This window comes from Embiotoca jacksoni, unplaced genomic scaffold (genome assembly GCF_022577435.1).
Source record: "Embiotoca jacksoni isolate LCO1_2020_lvr unplaced genomic scaffold, fEmbJac1.0.p SCAF_9, whole genome shotgun sequence".
NCBI classification, from domain to species: Eukaryota; Metazoa; Chordata; class Actinopteri; family Embiotocidae; genus Embiotoca; species Embiotoca jacksoni.
In genome coordinates, this window is record NW_027185447.1 from 6,240,169 (window position 1) to 6,254,603 (window position 14,435).

The 14,435-nt window shown below is 39.8% G+C and overlaps 1 long non-coding RNA gene and 1 pseudogene across 1 annotated transcript; both read left to right on the forward strand.

Annotated features, from left to right (window-relative positions):
- Window positions 1-314: 314 nt before the first annotated feature.
- Window positions 315-2,480, forward strand: LOC138193506 (uncharacterized). The gene is made up of 3 exons (XR_011177869.1): window positions 315-362; window positions 573-972; window positions 2,429-2,480. It is a non-coding gene; the product is annotated as an uncharacterized lncRNA (long non-coding RNA).
- A 2,892-nt stretch (window positions 2,481-5,372) lies between these two features.
- Window positions 5,373-14,170, forward strand: LOC138192839 (protein-glutamine gamma-glutamyltransferase 2-like; annotated as a pseudogene).
- The last annotated feature ends 265 nt before the right edge of the window (window positions 14,171-14,435 follow it).

The following is a 14,435-nucleotide window of genomic DNA, read 5'->3' on the forward strand; positions in this document are numbered from 1 at the left end:
AGGAGCTGGGCGACCTGATGGACCTCTCCTCCTACCTGCTGAGGCCTATCCAGAGGATCAGCAAGTACAGCCTCCTACTGCAGGACATGTTGGCTTTGGCCAGCTCATACAGGCCAAAGGATGTGATCCAGGATACGTTGTTCACCTCGAGCGTGTGGGCACAAAGTGTGCGTGGCCCAGCTGCTTATGTGCCTGATCTGTCGAGCAGTGAGCGGGAGAGAGAGAGGGTTGAGATCCAGGCTGCTGCAGACTTGACTGGATTTCAGATGCGTCACGGCAACGATTTGCTTACCATGGACGCCATCCAGGACTGTGATGTAAGATATTGAAATGACAGATAACACATACCTGAATCACAGTAGGTAAATAACATTAACCGCCTGCGCTATGTCCGTCTTCCCTGCCGGAGTCTTAATAATCACCCTTATTTAGCTTGAATGTATTTAGTATATTCTGTTTAAAAGGTTGTAGTCACACCTCACAGCGCCAAATATTTTGATCTGCCACCAAACCACATATGACCATATCTGTCGGTGTCATTTCTGTGTCTCTCTTTGTGTTTTCTCTCCCAGACCAGCGACATTGGGATGACCCATAACTCTACTGTGAGCGGTCTGTGTTTTGAGATCTGGTTCCGCAGGAGGAAAAGTGAGGACACCTACACCCTCAGGGCCTCCAGCGTGGAGGTGAAGAAAGCCTGGACCACTGACCTGGAGAGCATACTGTGGGATCAGGCCGCTCACAGTAGAGGGAGTAACAACAACATACTGTTTTTATTTAGCACTTACATGGAGAACAGTTTACAGATAGCTTTACAGGTTTAAAAACATATTGTGAATATACTTTATGTTGCAGAGCTGCGGATGCAGGAGAGGGTGTTCATGGGAATGGGCCGCAAACCTTTCATGGATATTCAACCAAGTGATGCTGCAATTTGTGACCGAGCCATCAGCTGAGTCCTGCCTGGGAGAAGTAACCAGCTGAACACACAACACTTTAACTTAAAACTAAATTCAGTCCCATGTCATTTATGCAGGGTTTCCACTGTTCATGTAATTTGTGGAATATCAGGGGGTTACATAAAGTCTATTTCAGGCATGGAAAGTCTGCAGATTCGATTATTTTTTGAGCCAAGTCATGGAATATCATGGAATTATGTTTGTTGCAGATTTCAATTTTATTTCTCATTTCCATGAAGTATTTGTCTATATAATATACAGTTGTAATGCACCTTGTTTCCTCAGTGCTTTTATCCCCTTTCTGCTTATCAACAGTCACTCAAGAAAGGTTTTTTTCTTGTAGCTACTGATGAAGGCAAACATGCCAGGAAAATGTAAATTTCAAGAGCTTTGGCAGAAGACTTCAAAGTTTGGATGTTAAGACAGAAAAGCCAGATGTAAAGTTTGTGAAAATACTGTTGAAAATATTGGAGAGAGCCTTTTGGAGCCACACCTACAGTGCAGGCGGGTACAGTACCAGGAAATTCATTCATTATGTTCCCATTTAAGACGAAGAATTTTGATCAGTTCATTGTTTAAGAAGTTTAAAAAAAAAATAACATTTTGTACTGATAATACCTGTGAATGAGTAAGTAAAGGTTGCAAATGGCTGTTGGTAAAACAATGCAGCTGGATTTTTGTTTTTTGTTTTTTGTGATCAAACGAAATGCGGACTGTTTTACCATTCATTATTGTTGATGGAAATTCAACTTTTTAATGAGTAAAAGTCAGGGAATTTGACATTTGACTTTGAGTGGGAAACCTGTTCATAACACATCAAATCCACAGATACTAGTGTGTGTCCCAGTAAACCAGGACCTCACATGAGCATTCAGGGTTTTCTTACAGTATTATTTTCCTTCTTTGTGGCATATATATTTTGTCAGTAAAAAAATAACATTTCATGTTTTTCAAATGAATAGTTTAAGCCATTAGCATGGCTTGATACAGCTTTGTAACAGGCTTAATCAGGGCAGAATAACAACATCAAAGACAAGTTTAACCAAATGATTTAAACCACTTATTTAAAAAAAAAAAAAAACATGACTAAGTGTCCTTCAGAATTTCTTTTGACCAACTTTTGAATTTTCTCTGATAAATAATGAGTTTTTACTTTACTAGTTAATTGAATTACTAGTTTGTAAATGACGTTGCAGTGTGGCTCTAGGGATGTTAAAGTAGGATGAGTGGTTGGCTGTACACCATCGTTTGTCTTGGCTGAACATTGGCTTGATTGCCATTGAATTTGCTGCAGCTATTAATGCAACTAGATTTTGTTGTTTTTGTTATCTAAACAAAATCCAGCTAAGAAAGTGGCTAAATTTAACAAAACTAAAATGTGTTTGTGAAATAACTGCAACAGCCCTCAGTGCTCACTGACTCGGCCTATTATTTTCTCACTGATGACATCTATGTATGTGTGTCTTCAGTCCCTGTGGCATGTTGTCCACACAGGGGTTTAGATTATCCCGACCACAGTCCACTGGCTCCGGCAGCACCGCCTCCACCACCATCAGCCATTCGTCTTCCTCATCTGGCCGTGGCTCACTGCCCCCGGCAGGTTACCCCGGGAACCAGTCACAGGGAGTGGACACCCATCCGGGCGTCTGCTCCTCTCCCGAAGCTGGGACGGAAAATGAACTGGACAACCATCATCTTCATCAGCATCATCTTCATCGGCACTGTGAACAGTGGAAAACCCACCATCCTCTGAGTACGTTTATTTTATGTTTTTGTGAACTGTTTTTTACGGATCTGTTTGCTGTTGACTTTAAAGCACTTCAGACACTTAATGAACATCTGAATTCAGTCAGAGAAATCAGATCAAATTGAGTGTTTATATGATGATCAGCCTAAAGGAATAGGGTATATTTTTGTTTTTGTTTGGTGCCATCTGATGACACAGTGTCAAACAAACTAGAAAGCATTTCAACCAACATGTACCATATCAAGGTGATGAACATTTTGTCCTCACGTTTCTTTTCATGTATGCATCATAATGTAAAATGAACTTGTATCAGTTTTGGTGTCAATTACAAGGAAAGGTCTGAAGAGGTTTACATGCGTGTTTGTGCCTGTATTGATGCGGCTGTGGCTCACGTCCACACGTCAAAGTGTCCACAGGAAAGACACTGAATCCAATTTTTGTCCTAATGACAGGCGTGCATTCTTCCAGCATTAATATGTGTCTAGTATGTGTCTGTATTAGGTTTCTCGGTTTTATTATTGTTTTGAATATTTTAAGCCAATTCATTCATTAATCAACCGTTTTATTTGTTTTCATTGTGAATTAAAATGTTTGTCTTTTGTTTAATGCTGTTTTTAATTCTGATTTGTGAAGATATAAAGAAAGTGATGATGATAATCATTATTGTTAGCAATGGCCCCTGCAATAAGAATAAATTGGGCTTTGAATATTGTTGCAGAATCTCCTGTCGCCCTGCAGATGGACGGATCGTCTGAGTAAAACAAATATTTGGTGTTGCCTTGTCTGGTCTCTGGGTCTGGTTAGGGGGATTTTGGTGTGTTTGTATCACACCTCGGTCATCCATATGTGGTTATCTTGATCACGTGACTGACCCATGCAAGACAGGAAGATACTGCTACATGGGTGATCATGAATGGGTCAGTCACACACAACATTTGTCCACAATGTGTTTCTTAGTCCTTTTACCCCGAGAAAACATTTTCATATCTCCCAAAAGAAATTCTTTTGAACTCGGCATCAGCTGTTATAGGCCTTAAAAACATCTTTTATTTGAATGTCCTGACAATATGCAGCTCAGAAAAGGAATGAGTGTTACTTAATGTGCTGCAACACATTCAAAAAAATTCCCCGAAACAGTCCTAAAAAATAACCAGTTTTTTCTAAGGCATGTGTTTTTATATGATTGATAAACTGTCACTCAATACACGTTACATGTTTATAAACTATACTGTTATTTAACTGTTAAAAACAGGCTCTTCATTTACATTCAGTCATGAGTCTGTGTGTTTCTACATCAACACAGAGTGACGTATGTGGTCAAGGGATACATTTAAAATACATTTTGTGTGATCTTCTGTCCTATACATTTTGTACAATTATTGATATGCAGGGATCAAAGAAGAGAAGATTTTATTTATTACCGTCATAAAAATCAGAAGCCAACACACAGGACCAGCATCTGTATCTGGGATAGACCACTTCAGTCCAGAGGGTTTCATGCTCCTTTGAGCCGTTTGGCCACGCCCACTCGCCAAACACATCAGATGTGTCGTCTCACCACGCCGGATGTATGTCACACGTTTCGTGAGGTTTCAAGCAGCCTTTGACCTTAAACATCAACTTCCTGTGTTACGGCGAGACCTCCAACTTTGCCGCAGCGTCACGGCGACGCCCATTGACAAAGTCGAAGGAATGTCTCAACATATCATCAACTACATGTTCAGGTTATTGTGACCCGACTTTACGTTCATGTGATCAACCAGCTCGACGGAGAACGTGAAAGTATGAAAAGTGTCATTTCCAGTGTCCACCAGGGGGCGCTATGACTCTGAGCGAATATTACCACACAGAGTCTTTGGGGCTCGACCATTATCATACCTGTGATGTTTGGAGAAGGTAGGTCCATGTACACGATCTAAAGAAACTTAGAGTTTCATGGCGAGGCCCTCAACATGGCCGCACATATCGACGAAAACGAATTCTTTTGATAAGATTTAATCCCAAACATGTTAACTGTTCATAGAAATATATTCAAGTCGGTGTGACCAAACCCCGAGGACAAGTTCGTTAAAGAACAACGTCGAACAATCGCTCAAAATGGCGACTAAATTTAAAATGGTGGACTTCCTGTCGAGTTGACGTAATGGTGCAATATAACTTTTTTGTGCGTCGAGGTGTGATACACATGTCCACCGGATTTCATGAATTTAGGTAAATGTGGCCGCCGGGGCATCTCTAGGTGGCGCTCTCGAGCCATTTGGCCACGCCCACTCGCGACTCCACCAGAGGACGACATTTTCCCCGGGAGACATGTGTGTATGCACTTTGATGAGGTTTTGAATATGATAAAGCCTCCAAAAAGGCAAATCACTTGGAGGAGAATAATAATAAGGAACCAGAAAAATAAAAATAATTCCTTGAATAACATGAGAGCTTTCACACCATCGGTGCTCGGGCCCTAACGAGTGTTGTAAGTGTGTCTCCCCTGCCTGTCTTATAATAGAATTAGTGATGTGAGGACCAGACACATGGGGGTGTCCTGATCAGGTTTCACATGCTACAAATATCTCTCAAGGGCTGTTACACTGCAGGGACATTAACCAATAAAGCTGCAGCTAAAGTCGCTCTCCACACAGAAGTCGAGGGACACGAAGTTCACTGCAGATATGAGTGAAGGTAAGGAAAACTGTTTGTTTCAAATTGTAGTACAGGTGTTAACTTGTTTATGAAGTGTAATCTTTATAAGTGAACATACAGTTTCTCTTGGTGTTTCTTCAAAGTCTACTTTGAGTGTCAGATTGAGAGCCATGAGTGAAATGTGATGAGCACCATTCTGGTGGATGACATGAGATATCTCAGATCTGGGACATTGATCTGCAGCTCAAAGTTTCCTCACAGATGATAAATCACAAGAAATCATCAGCAGGACATTCTCCGCTGCAGATTCAGTGTTACTCAACTTTTAATAGAGTCATCGGGTTATGAAGTTAGTCCACATTGGTGCAAATGTTTTTTCTACTGATGTGACAAGTTGTTTTTTTGTCTTTGTATCTATGCACAGTGTTGGGCATTGAGCGCTGTGATCTGGACATTGACAGCAACCACAGCAGCCATTACACACAGCTGTATGGAGGGAATCGTCTGGTTATCAGAAGGGGACAGCCCTTCAATATCATTATACACCTGACACCAGGCAGCAACACAGACTTCAAACCGGGCCAATCCAGCTTCACTCTCATCGTTGAAACTGGTACACATCAGTGTTTTTTTATTTTGTATATGTGTGAGACAAATAATTATTGAGACACTGTGTTTATGCATTAGCAGTTGTTGTTTTTTCAAGAATATGGAGTTTCTCTGTAATTCAGGCGGGCGTGGAGTCTGTCTTTAGCCCCTTTCACGTCTAATCATTCAAAGGCTCCAGTCCGTCCCAATTAGTGGGCTTTATAACCGTGCCAGCCTTCATTCATCCTACCTGCTCCGTGAACTCCACATCGCTCTGCAACCAGCCGCCACGGATCCGATGCCAATCTCCCCCGCCTCCCTGACCTCCTCCCATATTAATACATTCTTCTCTGTCCATATTGAGTTTATTCATTCAAACGTTGTGAATCTCAGGCTCTGCCGGGTTGGGTTGTGGTCTGAGGAATAGTCTGTGACATATTTGCTCAGATTATTTTAGAGCATCACTTGTAGATTAAAAATGTAGGCCTATTTCTTTCTTTAATACAAGGTTAAACCTGGCTGAAATATTTGAGTCTCTCATCTGGATTTAGAATCACAGTTTATGTCCATTTCTGTGTCTCCAGGTCCATTACCCAGAGAAGAATCAGACACCAAGGTTTTATTCTGTCTACATGACTCTACTTCAGAGACTGAGTGGAGTGCATCTGCTGCTAATGATCCATCTGAAAACACACTAACTGTGTCCCTCAATTCCTCTCCTGACGCCCCCATCGGGCTCTATTCCCTGAGTGTGGACCAGAAGGGCCAGAAAACCAGTTTAGGACAGTTCATCCTGCTTTTCAATGCTTGGTGCCCCAGTGAGTACAGACTATTGTCTTGAAAGTGACCTCAATGAGTTATACATGTTTTAGGTTAAACTGCTCTGTCAGTCAAACCTGAAAATTATATTTCCTTTCTTGTCTTTATGTAATTTACCACTAAACCAAACTTCTAAACACCTATCTACCACAGCCGTCTCTTCCAAATGATCCAAACGTGAGACATTTACTGTATGTGCTATTGCTGTAGGATGGTCTGAATGTTTTTGCTGACTAACAGGAGATGCTGTTTACATGAACGATGAGACGAGGAGGCAGGAGTTTGTTTTGGCAGACCATGGGCTGCTCTACAGAGGAACATATACGAGAATCACTCAGTTACCCTGGAACTTTGGACAGGTAGGCAGTAGGTCATACGCTGTCAGTGTCAAACATTACAATGAGTTTAGTAAGTTTAAGTAAAACATAAAAATGTCGACAAATCCTTCACTAAGAAAGACTGTTTCTTTATAAACAGTTATCAAACATAAGATTTTATTAATAACATTGGTATAATAAAGTAGTTTTCTCTTCTGTTTGTGTGCAGTTTGAAGAAGGAATTTTGGATATCTGTCTGAAGATTCTGGATAACAACCCAAAATATATTTCTGATGCCGATAAGGACTGCTCTGCCCGGGGAAATCCTGTCTATGTGACCAGAGTGCTGAGTGCCATGGTAGGTCTGCTTTTGTTCACTATAGGAAGGAGGGAGAGCCCGAGGATGCTTTTAGTTTAAGATTACCGTGGTGCATCAGAAAACTCTGTCTGCTCTTTAGTATTCACTGTGTTTTATCGTTGTGCGGGCCAACCTTTGTCCTTCTTTTCAAACTCTCGCTTCTCCCCCAGAAACCTTTGTGATACAAAGCAGCATAAAAGAAAGCCAGCCTGCATGCTCACTCCAAACAAGCGGCAGAGAGCATTGTAATAACTAACAAATAAATGATGGTCTGTCGGCATGTTATTTCTGCTGCTGCATGGCAAAATAGTGAAGAGAAATCCAGAGCTATTTTTACTGGGTGTCTTCAGTTGCTGTCATTGTACAAGAAATCAGGGATATTTCCAGACAATTTGATAACCATGAAAAGATCATGCACTATATTTGGGTTATATGGTATAGAGTGTTGAGAGTGCACTTTCAAAGCCAGCATTACAAACGTGTCATAATGGTTTATATTTACCTTTTCAACCCTATATGCTTTAATCAGTTAGCACTGATCTGTATCTTTTAATTTGACAAAACTTTCGTTGTTCACATTTTTTTTTTAAATCCAACACTGTCCTCCTTTTTAATGTCCTGCCCCTTTGAAAAAACAATCAGGGTAAAAAGATAAAATAAAAAATCTCAGCATTTAATGGAGTGTTACCTTGAACATCTTGTGAAGAAAAGCAAATAAACAAGCACATTTTGTACATACTAATTTAAAATAAATTAAATAGTAAATGTCCCTCATTGATGGAATGTGAAATTATTCTGAAAATATTTAGTTCAATTTAATTTTAATTAAAACTTTGATGCCCTCTCATTTCTCTGCAATGTTCACTTATGCTCCTCTTCTTCTCAGTGCTTTCTCTCTGCTCTCTGCCTCCGGCCACAGATCAACAGTCATGATGACAGGGGCGTGGTGGTAGGAAAGTGGAAAGATATTTTTGATGGGGTTCATCCGTCAATGTGGCTCGGCAGCGCGGAAATTCTCCATCAGTGGGCAGAAAGTGGTCCCGTCCGCTATGGCCAGTGTTGGGTCTATGCTGCTGTTGGAATCACAGGTTGGAGCACAGTGGGCAGTTTATATGGTCATTTCATTTGTTTTTTTAATCATTCATTTATGTATCAATTCACCCACTTATTCAGTTTTCCTACGTGTTTTAAGCTTTTGAGATTTTGTTATTTTGTTTTAGAAATATAATATTCACATGTTTTGATGTGATCTTAACAATTTGAACAGAAAAACAAGAACAAGAGAATTTTTTTGTTAAATTCTATTTAACAAAAATAAAATTAGCCAACAGGCTATCACCTATCTTGAGGCATTATAGAAACAATTTCTTTAACTACAGCACCATGCAACACTGTATAATTGCCCTTCACCATTATAACTTACTGCTTCATTCCAGTTACATCCTCAAGCTGCCCTCGACTGCCAACAATCACAGCTTTTTAATCAAAACCCTAAATTTAGAATCTAATCTCATGGCTTTGTTCCTGTCTGCCCTTCATTGTTTATCTCTGATGACCGACACGGTCTCAAACGTTTGCTTTATAAAGCTGGTGTGATGTAGTGTGACTGTGCGTCCTCCTTCAGTGTCCCGTGCTCTGGGCATCCCGTGTCGAGCGGTGACTAACTTTGAATCTGCTCACGATGGCCACGGTGACCTGGTGATAGAAGACCTGCGTGATGAAAATGGTGAAACAATTTTTCATAGAGACTTAATATGGTGAGTTGTTAGTCTCTTTCATTTAATTAGTTTTTTTTAAATTATCATGTCATCTTTCATTAATCCCATATCAGAGAATACAACATTGATTATTTTACAGTTTGAAGCAAAAGGGTCACGTTATAGTTTCTATATTAACATTTTTTTTCCAGGAACTACCATGTTTGGTTGGATAGCTGGATGACTCGTCCAGACTTGGGGCAGCGGTTTAATGGGTGGCAAACCAGTGATCCAACCCCACAGGAGAAAAGTGAAGGTGAAGACAAAGACCTCATTAGAATAAAAAAGCACACATCAAAACTGCCTTAAAGATCTGTTATAAGGGTTTGCGTGTGAGGGCACCAAATTTGACCATGGTGGTTAGTTTCGACTTGTGACAGTCACAGCTTTGAGGTCTCGTTCAGGCCGACTTCAAACTTGTAACAGCATATTGTGCTCGACATGTTCACATGGAGATTGTTCTCTTCTTTAAAGCTTTTCAGTTTTATTTGAACAAATTACACATAACACAAATAATTTGACCCTTTGGAGGGCCCACATATAAAATGCTTTTACATTTTTTTGTTGCTAAATGTTGCTTATAGTTAGTGCTTTAGGTTTATAATCACGCTGCTATTAGCCAGGTTGTTACTTTTTTTAACATTGATTGATATTTCAATGTGGTTTTTGTTATTTTGTTTTCTTGCTGTGTTTTGTTTTGTGCCTATAAAGTCTTTTGGGAACGTGTCACGTGGTGACTTTTCTCTTTCTGGATTTTTTTTTTTGGCGACTCTGCATTTTGTATTATTATACATTCAGCAAAATCAACCTTCTAAAAAGGGCTATTTTGTGGATGTATGATGCTGTCAGGTGTTTTCTGCTGTGGACCAGCTTCCCTGAAGGCGGTCAAGGAAGGCGAGCTGACCAGGAAATATGATGCCCAATTTGTTTTTGCTGAGGTGAGTCTTTGCTGAAATTTGTTATTGAAATGTATTGTCGAAAAGCACAACTGTGAACACAGTCCTCGTTAGAGGTATGTATATAAAAATATATTTTTCTGCTGTTGTTGTATTAACCGCTTGTTCAGACTTAAGAGCCTGTTTTAAAACTGTACAGTGCCTAGTGGCTGTCTTTATATTCAGTATTATTTGATGAAATTTTGTGTCTGTGGTCAGGTTAATGCAGATGTCGTGTACAAGATACGCCAGCCAAATGGAAAGTTTGTCATTTCCCGTGGATCAACCAGCGCTGCTGGATGTTTTATCAGCACCAAGGCTGTGGGCTCAAGTCTGAGACACGACATCACACACCAGTACAAGTATGCAGAAGGTACTGCAGAGTAACAGGTGCACAGACATACTCGACTCCAAACCACAGACTTATTCAAACATATCTAAAAATATATGAGCTGGATCTTCATTTTGATTATAACGCTGTTTATTTAAAATAATTTGTGATTTTGATTCAGTGAATTGGTATTTTTCTGGCCTTTCACCTACAGCACAGGGGATGTGCATATAACTATGCTACTTCTGTGGTAAACATCCATGTTACATCTCACATTGCACGAATACAGACACATGACCAAGTTCCTCAGTTTAAAGATTTAGGGCTCTGTTTTCCTGAAACTATGTGCAGATGAAAAAAAACCTGTTTGCTCTGTCAAATCTTGTTTAAAATATTTCTTGTTTTTAATCCTGATGGTTTCCAGGCTCCGAGGACGAGAGGCGTGTATATCAGAAGGCCCAGCACCACAACAAGCTACGGAAGAGGGGAAAAGAGCCAGGACTCAATCTCGAGGTTTTTACTGTTCATACATATTCAGTTCTACCAGGGGGAGAGCAAATACTGTAAATATATATGTATCTAGTATATCTATAAACAAAAATCCAGTGGTGTTTAAAGTACCTGAAAGCCATGCTTGAGTAAAAGTACAGATATCTTACCAGAAAATAACTTTGGTAAAAGATAATGTCACCTATTAGAAAATGACTTGAGTTAAAGTCTTAAAGTATCCGATGTTTACTTAATTTAAGTATTAAAAGGAAAATTGTGTTATTAAATGTACTTAAGTTTTAGAAGTAAAAGTAAATGCTGTAATAAAAAATTAAACAAAACAAGCGTTAAAGCGACACTGTATCCTGGGCCACTGTGGCTACAAGTGAAAATTAAGAATAATCTTGTTCAGATATTATAATGTTGTTGCGACTTGCTTGCATCAGACATGCCTTGGCTTGAGTGGAAATACAATGTAGAAACTTAAGCAGGTCTTTGAGAGCACTTGATGATGGAGCTCTCAAGCTCCAACCACTGATTCACCAGAGCTGCTTGTGGGCAGTCTGTATTATCGAGCTATCAAATTCCCTCCAATTGTATTTTGTAGTAATGAAGTAGCTCAAATGTATTGGAGTAAAAATATATATTTTGTTTAGTAAAAGTGAAAGTTGACAGAAATATAAAAATTCCATTCAAGTTCAGATACTCCAAAAAAACATACTTAGGTACTGTAACCAAGTATTATTACTTTGTGACATTACACCACTGCAAAAATCACAGAAAAGGACTCAAATCGATATTTGAGCTTCAGAGAGATTACATCATCTGTGTCTAAACTACAGAACGAAAGAAGAAGGAAATGAAACAAAACAGTGATGGTGTCAAAGTCATGCAGCAGACTGTTACCAAGTCAGAGTAAGTTAAACGGTCACAAGTTGAACATAACCAAGATGGATATGACAGGCGTGCAGTTCACAAATGGTTTTCAAACTGGCGTGAATTCAAATATGAACCACATTCATGTTTGTATTGATTTGTTTATGCCCGAGACAAAACTATACAAAGTGAATTAGCTTTGAAATTCTTTGGACCTTACATATATTAATATAGAGCTGATATACTGATCCAAACAGAATCATGTTGTTTCAGATTGTGTTTAGACGAGATGAATGAAATGTAAAATCCATTTGAATGAATTTTATTATTAGATGGACCATGAATGTCTGAAACAAAAATCACCTCATGATTCTCATTTAAGATCAAGCTCTCCGACAACATGATCGTGGGCTCAAACTTCGAGGTGTTCGCTATCCTCACCAACAACTGCATGGATGCAAGGGACTGCAAGTTTCGCTTCTTCGCCACAGCAGTCGGCTACAACGGCACACGAGGAGCCCGCTGTGGATTTGCTTCAATTGAAGGGGAGGTGCTGCCTGGAGAAGGTTAGCTCTGATGTCAGTGTGAGCTGTGAATTTAATGAACTCACCAAAAAACATTAACCAATTGTTAGGAAATGCCCCAAAATTTGAGGTACCTCTTTGAAACAAGGTCTTTATCTGTCAAAACAATTTCTCAATTGGACATTGTCTTCATGATATCTTAAAGCATAAAATGTGTGTTTTCAGAAAGGCGCCTGTCACTCAAACTGGAGTATGACAGTTATGGAGCAGCGATCACCTCCGACAGGATGATCCGTCTCTTAGCCATGGCCCACGACAAGCGGTTGGACGCTTTCCACCATGCTAGGAAGACCCTCGTGCTTGATGAGCCAGAACTAGATATCAAGGTAAGGATGGAGGGACAGTGAAAGAAACCAGAAAACATGTCACATTTCAGGAGAATATATCTGAGTGAGTAAATGATGTTTTGACATTCCTGGATGAAACTGAACTTGAGTAGCAAGAAATCAGTGCACATAAATTTAAGCATGAAGTACATTAATAAACTGTTTTTCACAAGGCAGCCATGTCCAGGGGCATTATGTTTTTGCAACGTCTTATTCCATGCGAACGTACGTCAACTTAGGTCAACTTCTCTGTGACATGACAATGTTCTGGAGAAAATCTTTTCTGTCCATTATTTAACATCGTAACTCGTGAACAGAAGAGCAGATTTTGACTATATTTCATCTTTGGTCAGACACTGAATTGTTGACACTAATCTTGGGTGTTCACCCTCTCGAGCCTCCTTCTTGAATATCTATACTGAACCTTGAACCTTGACTCAGGTATCCACATGTACAGAAAAGTAAAGTATTTGGAAAGTTTCCTGTTTTCTTTTTTTATTTGGTGAGTTGTAATTAAATTGTAGAGGTTTATCATGATACTTTTAAACATTTGCATTTCTATATTAACTCTTACTTTATGAAACCTGTTTTCCTAAACCTTTCTCTGCAGCTGGAGGGAGAGGCCACAGTGAACCAGTCTGTGACGGTACAGCTGACCCTGTTGAACCCTTTACCAGAACTGCTGCAGGACTGCAGCTTCACCATAGAGGGGAACAACCTCACTGATGGCAAACCCATAACAGCAAAGTATGTTATGCAGCAGTAACTGTTACGTAGATTTCTATACTTTCCTACTGTTTTCTACTGAGCCATTTTACTCTTGTCACCCATTCCAGTTTATCTTCTGTTTAATGGACAAGAAGATATCTGTACTGTAATCAAATTTGATGTAGCTTTTGAGTCAAGGCCAAACAAACCTCACCCAAAACCCCTCTAAACGTTTCCCTGCAGCTGTCACACTGGGATGCCTAGTTCTGTTATAAATGAAATGTTAGTTTCAGCTCTCAATATAAGCTGCTGTTCTGTTACCCAGTTACAGTGAGAATATCTTAAAAACAAATATCAGCTTTCTGCCTGTGCTGTGTACTTACGAACAGAGATAAAACAGTTTGGCTGATGTTGCTCTTTGTGTGATTCCTGCAGGATTGGAGCCGTGGGCGCCGCACAAGAAGCCAAGGCCCGTATTGAGTTCATTCCCAGCAGTTCTGGCTCCAACGTGCTCCTGGTGAACTTTGATAGCGACAAACTGAAGAACATCAGAGGCTTCATTAGTGTTGTTGTGAGAGGAGAATGAGCCAGGACAGAGTCTCATTGCACCAACAGATTTCAGTTTAATTGAATTACAGTGGCATTCAGAGCTGCTGCTAACATAGAGGCCTGAGGCTTTATGTTTTTTTAATCCACTTATTATTTGTATCCTCTTATTATACTCGTATATGTGCACCTGTGCTAGATGGGCAAACTTGAGGAAAAATACCATGGAAATTCTTGACATATTTGGAGAAGCACATATTGGATCCTCTTTTAAACAATGCCTTACTTCAGTAGAAACAAATCTTTGTAGGCATTTTGTATAATTTCTTCACCCGTCTCTGACATCAGTTTGATGATATTAATGACCACATTTAATCCACAATTCCTTCAGATGCAAGATGTTTGATGATTTTCTTGCATGTACTGACCGATTGCAATAACCTGCACACAAGATTTCA